Source organism: Gossypium hirsutum, chromosome A10 (assembly GCF_007990345.1).
Source record: "Gossypium hirsutum isolate 1008001.06 chromosome A10, Gossypium_hirsutum_v2.1, whole genome shotgun sequence".
Lineage (NCBI taxonomy): Eukaryota > Viridiplantae > Streptophyta > Magnoliopsida > Malvales > Malvaceae > Gossypium > Gossypium hirsutum.
This window is the reverse complement of record NC_053433.1, coordinates 115,576,512-115,583,747: the sequence shown is the minus strand read 5'-3', so window position 1 is coordinate 115,583,747 and position 7,236 is coordinate 115,576,512.

The window sequence follows — 7,236 nt, the reverse complement described above, 5'->3', positions numbered from 1 at the left end:
TAGTTTATTCTTTTAATTTTTATATTTTTTTCGAATTGGTTAATTTTAACCCTTACATCTTTTGAATTTTGTAATTTCAATTTTGACCCAAAATGATAACAGTTAAATTCTATTATTAGTTGTATACCATTCATAAGTTGTAGATTTAGTCCGTATTCTCTTATTTGATTAATTTCAATCATTATATTTTCTAAAATTTAAAATTTCAATCCTAACTCAAACTGTAACTATTAAATTCGTTAACTAATTTTTTTTTTAGTATTACGTGAAAATAGCAAACTGATATGACATTACTATGTGATGATATGTTTGTCATAAAAAATTTTGAAAATGATATAATTGAACTTAATGAATTTAACAATTACCATTTAAAGAAATCACAGCTTACGCGTGATACGTGGACTAATAACAGAATATAATCAAAACATAAAGTAATTAGATTAAAACTATATGGCTACAATAATAAATAATAAACTTAAACTTAGTTAGTTTGTAGAATATTATTTAGAATTTTCCATTACTTTAAAAAAGAATTGTACATCCCTAGTGCTCCATGCTTTGTTGCCTTCATCTTACATTTATATTAAAATATTAGTGTGGAATACATAATTCTATAAACCATAGATGATCCCTCCAAACTTTTACAAAATAAATTTAATTGGATATTTAAATAATATAAAACCCTTCATTTTAATGTTGTAACACAGTGTAACAGTTACAAACCTTAACAAAAGGCCTTTGCAGAAAGAGGATGAGAGGGAAAGGAATAAATAACCAGGGATATAGTTCAGGTTGCAGATTCAGATTCAATTTATTTTTCTGAAGATTTGAATAATATTCAAATTTAGGTTTTAAAATTATTAACCATTACGAATTTGAAATGGATGCAGATAGATATTTGGATATTCATTATTTGAATCTGCATAATTTATTCAAATAAAAAATATAGATATTGAATTTGTTGCGGTTGCGGTTGCTAACCATATAAATAATGAAGTGTCGAATTTTATTAAAATTTCGTAATTAAATATAATTAGGTGAGAGTAATACTAAGATGAGAATTGAGAAGGTTGTTAAAAGAAATTTTTGTGTTTAATTATAAAAGGAAATGTGTACTATATAATTAAGGGCACCTACCCATACTATACATTGAGTGAGTTTTAAGCCTTTTCTTCCATTATAATCATCAATAATTTTGGCTTGCTCCCACATGTCATGCAAAAAACTAACTTGATGGGGGGGGGGTAGGAGAAGAAAGATTCTTTTAAATCTAACGTAGATTTTTATCTTAGGGTTAAAATATAAATTTATTATTATATAGAGTTTAGTTCATTGAATTTTAATTCGATTGATGTAAATATGATTGTTAATATAAGAAGATGTGAGCTTGAATATGCTGAAATACATTATTCTCTTATTTATGAATTAGGAATAAATTATGGTTAGTTTTAAATAAAAAACATATATCATCATAACTTATAATAAAATCATTAAAAAATTTTATTAATCAAATAGAATCCCTTTGTTGTGAAATTGAAAGCTTATCGCAAGAAATATCTATACCTAAGCCATGATTTTGCCTTCGAAACTTTTGCCACTTTGATTTCAAAATTTGAAAAAGAAAAAAATAAAAACCCTAGTGGACCCTCATTGTCACATGCATAGGATACCATTGGATTAGATTTGTAAATATTTATTTTATAATATAGTTTAAAATGCCACTACACTAGCTTGCTACACAGGGAGTCACATGCTGAAACTTCAAGGAAAATGCATGCTGTGGTCATTGGTCAAATTCTTGAAAGTTGCGTTTGTATTCTTTTTTGTATTTTTAAAGCAAGAAAAGCCTTTTCATGCAAGAGATTTATAGAAAATAAAGTTAATTGCAATAAACATCTCAAACTATAACTTTCATTTTACATTAGTCCTTAAATTTTAAATCATTCTAATTTTAAATCATTTTACATTAGTACTTTCATTATGTCAAGTAGGTCCTTTTGTTATTAAAATTGTTAATTTAACTGTTTAATAACATGTCAAATCTTATGTGATATAATTTAAAATAAAAGTTTTAAGAAAAATGAATTTTGTGACAATAGATGTTTTAAAAAGCTTAATTTTGAGGTTTTCAAAGATTTTACAGAAGCTTTATCGTTTCCTTTATTTTTATTTTTTACTTTTAAAAGTTGTGCAACAACGCTATATTTTTTTTTTCAAAATTTCCATTTTAAATTTAGTTACATAAGATTTGACATGTTATTTAATGATTTTAATAACAAAAGGGCTTAATTGATATAACATCGATAGGTTAAAGATGAAAATAGAATGTTTTAAAGTTTGGGAACCAATTTAGAATGAGAGTCATGGCTTGGAAATGTCTGATGCAGTTAACACTAGAATATATGAATGGATTTATTTGATATTTTGTGAGTGAAAATTTCATAAGTAAGATTTAAATATTAATGCGATGTTTTTAATACTTTATTTTAATATTTTGTTACATTCTAATAGAATGTTTGTTATCCTTTAAACCCAATTAACAAAATTTAATTTTTTACTAACAATATAATTTTATAAGTCTAGAAATCTCACTTTACCTTATATATTAAAAGAAAAACGCGCTTAAATGCATTAATACTTATATTCTCATTACAATAATAACGATACTAATAATATACAATTATAAAAAAGAAATAACTCAACTTTATGCTTATCCAATGTGTCTACACCTTTTTTTCCATGACAATATGTCTTCATCATAAATAAAAAAATGTTGAATGAATAAAAAAAAGAAGATAAATATTGGTGGAAATATATATTGATTAAATATAATTTAACCCTAAAATTGAGGTAATTTATTTTTTAGTAAAATAACAAAACAATGTAATTTTTGTCATTTTATTTAGATAAATTTTAATATCTTTATCACAATTAAATAAAATCTTTAACATTTATTTTGCACTAAAAAATCCAACTCTTTAACATAAATTATTATTTATTTGAAATAAAATTTATGGGAGTACAAATTAAAGGATATAAGTTTGTTGATAAACTTGATCAACGGATGTGAAGATGAAAGAGTCAAGTGGCAGAGAAGAAAAGGACCCAAAAAGGGGGTTTGGGTTGTCCTCCCTCAATAGGGTCTTCGAAATTGTATTTTAGGAGAATTTTTCGGGTTGGATTTTAGGTCGAATTCCAGGTCGAGTTATTTTTACTATCGTTATATAACAAAGTTTATCTGGATACAATAAAAATTTTAAAATTATTTAAATAATAGAATAATTCCTTGTTTAATTTTTTTATAATAATTTTAATATTTGTCTTTGTGTTCCAATTATAATTAAAAAAATGTGAAAAATTATTGTGCTAAATTTTAGAATCTCTTTTATTCAAAGGCTTTCTTTTTACATGGGATCAATGCATGCATCTTTGTTTTACCTTTTGACTAAGATCATATTTTTATAGTTTTATAGATTTCCCAACCTCTTTTTAGTTTCTACTTAGGTTATGGTTATGGTTATGTATATATTTTTTTGATGTGGATTAATATAAAAGTTTACAATTTCTCTAGGAATTAAATTATCATTTTCTATTTTTAAAAATCAAAATTAAATTTAAAATTTTAGTGGCAAAATGTATTTGTACTAGTAGGTTAACTTTAAACTCTATAATTTTTAAAGGGACTCAAGGAAGATTTTCTATGTTGAGAAGGCTAAGGCCCTTGTTTGCCCCATAGTGTCACTCTTGAATTATGTGGATAGAAAAAATATTGCTATAAGAGCTATGCCTACAATTTAGGAGTTCAACATTGAATTTAGTTAAAGTTTAATATGATTATTGAATATGAAGAGTCTCAAATAAAATGAAAAAAAAAAACAATGTGAATATGTTGGTTACTATCTTCATGCTTAATTAATAATTAATGCCAAAAATTATAATGGATAGTTTGGTTCATGGAAGTTTATGTTTTTGGCAATGATGTAAAATTCTGGAACACAACTATATGTTTGGATTTCAAACATTCCCAACAAGGTCAAGGTTCTGGAATATAAGAGATAATCTCAATATCACATTTTCCAAGTAAACCCACGTACCACATTCAGCACAAAATATGAAATTTTTTGGACAATTTTATCCTTTGCTTTTATAATTTATAATTATTCAATGAACTTAAAAGTAGTTTTACCAATTTTTGGAAGGCTAAAGCCATTGCTTCCCCCCTTTTATTTGCCCTTGCATGTGCGGCTCATACCTAAAGTTATCGGATATTCTTAGTACTCTTATTAGATCTATCAATTTTGACTCAAACATGAACACCTGGTCTAACCAACCCAAATTCAAACCCGAGCTAAATTTGATAATAAAAAGTTAATAACCTAAACTTGGACAACTAGAGCCTAAAATTGATTAAAATCTAAAGACAACAACTTATTAAAATGACTTAAACTTCAACACAAATCCAAAACAACTTAAACTCAAAATGAATTGAGATTACTCAAACCTAAAATTAACCGTAACCAAAAATCGAAAATAAATCTAAAATTTTAAAACTCAAACAACTCGATTCACTCAAAAACCAATTCAGAAAAATTTTTATCCATCCTTATCAAACACACAACATACTTTAAAAAAACAAAATAAATGTATGAAAACACGTTCACATGCTACATAGGTAAACATCACTTTTAAGACATCACAACTTCCACGAAAAAACATAAAAAATCGAATGAAAACAACCGATCCATTGTATTTATATATCTCACTCCATCATGATAAGCATACATCCAAACTTGTCACCACATCAGCTTACCAATATGAAAAATTTAGATCACAAAAAAAATAAAATAAAAATCATTTACTACTATTTTGTTGATTTGTACTATTATCTACTCAATCAACATTTAAAATAATAATAAAATTTTGGATCTGATTTAGATTTTTTTTTTCTTTTTGGGGATTGTTTACACTGAATTTGGACTTCAATCTTCAATAAATAAAACTAGAGAACGATTTTGCAAAACAAATGTCTGAAAATTGTTTTTTTTTTTATAATGTTTGTGAAATGTCTTTTTTGCAGTGGATCCACATGGTTTTAAGAAACATCTTGGTAATATAAATGGGTAATGGAAGATGAAAGAAAAAGAACATGAACAACTGATATCCATGTGTCTGTTTGGAGTAACCTAAGTCAATTTTCTTTTATATGTACTGTTTCCTTGTAAGTTCTTGAGATGAAAAATCTCAGAACATTCTTGATTATAAAACTTTTGTTTTTTGGCATCAATAATTAATTTTCCTTGTCTGTAAATCAAACATCTGATTAGAAACAGCTGTTTTAACAGTTCTTTGATAATCTCAATGTTAAATTTGGAACTTCTTATAATCATTTATATTGTAAGGAAGATAATCAAATTCTTTTTACGCGGTAAATACATTATTACATGTGTAATTTAATGTAATTAGTTTATTATTTTAATATAATACTCACAAAAAAAATTACACTTATTTACAAATTGATACAAGATTAATGACAAAATATGACCTAATGGATTTAACTATTACTTTCTAGTTGGAGATGGAAATTTCAAAATTGAAAATAATCAAAATAAAATATATAAAATTTACAATTTATACATAATACATGAGTTAATAGTAAAATTTAACTATTTTAATTAAATATTAAAATTATGAATATAAATCAATTGGATTAAATCCAAAATAAACATCGAAAGTTTTTGTGGCAATATGTTTGCTAATAAAGTCGATGTCGGCATGGGGAAAGAAGAAACATCAACGTTCTTCATTGTCAATCGACTTTACATTTGCATCGAGTTATTGGGAGTTTAAATTTTGGATAATATTAAATTAAAGGGATTAATTTTCTAATTTTATAATAGTTCACAAATGATGTAATTTGAGATAAAATATTCTAAGTATTGGGATATTAATGAATTTTGAATTGTTGATTAATAAAAAATTAAACCAATTTGTTCATATAAAGTCTTAATTGAGAATTTGAAAATTATTAGTTAATTGAATTAATCTGATTTAAGCGGTTGAATTTAATGCTTTTAATCACTTGTAACTTAATAAAAATCAAAAATTATTATTTTTATAAATATATTTTATTTAAAAATCAAAATAAATATCTTTTTTACATCAATGAAGCTATTAGTGTAAAGGTAAAAAGATTGTATTGATTCAAATAATTAATTAACATTTAATCCAGAATTCAAACTTTAAACATAGAGCTGTAGATTAATAGAATGTTCGATAAACAATTCGATTTTAGTTCGTTTTTATTCATTTATCAAGTTAGACTAACCATGAACAAAATTTTTTAGACTCATTTTTATTTATTTAAAGTTTGCTTATTGTCCTTTGTTTTGAAGAAAAAGAATTGTTTATTGTTCGATAATTATAGATTAATAAAATTATTATTGTTTGTGTGCTTATGTTATTTATAATATAATCATTAATATTCATATTTGATTATTTTGTTTAAAAAATTAAAATATATGTTAATTTATCGTTTGTTTGTAATAATTCATGAACATTGTTCTTGAATATGGTCCATTATATATTTGTGATTATGTTTATTTAAATTAAATGAACAAACATGAATTCACATAATTTGGACAAATTACACTTAAAGTCATTAAATTAATAGTAAATTTATATTTTAGTCACTCAACTTTAAAAAGTTACAAAATAATCACTGAATTATTTGAAAGCTTTCATTTAAGTTATTGGGCAATTAATTTTTTTTTAAAAAAATTGAGCTAGCAAACTCCAATTGATGATGCAACAATCAATAAGGTGGATTGGTATCTACCGATAAGTAGAAGAACTTATCTTAGCTCCAAGTCGATTTCACGGTCATGTCGGAGATCAGAAAAAGAAACTGTTTGGATTTTGGTTTGTAGATTTATGATGTTCAAAGCTATTTCATTAAAAAAAATTTAACTGTAAAAGAGAAGGTGAATGAGAGCTTTCGATTGGTTCAACTGATGTAACATCGATTTTAATAGCTCAACTATTTAAATAAATTTTTTTGAATAATTTAATGACTATTTTGTAGCTTTTTAAAATTAAATGACAAAAACATATATCTACTAATAATTCAATGACCTTAAGTGTAACTTATATTAATCTTAAATAAATAAATACAAATTAAATATGAACAAGCTCATAAATCAACAAACAAAAAATTATAAATTCAACTCGATTCATTTA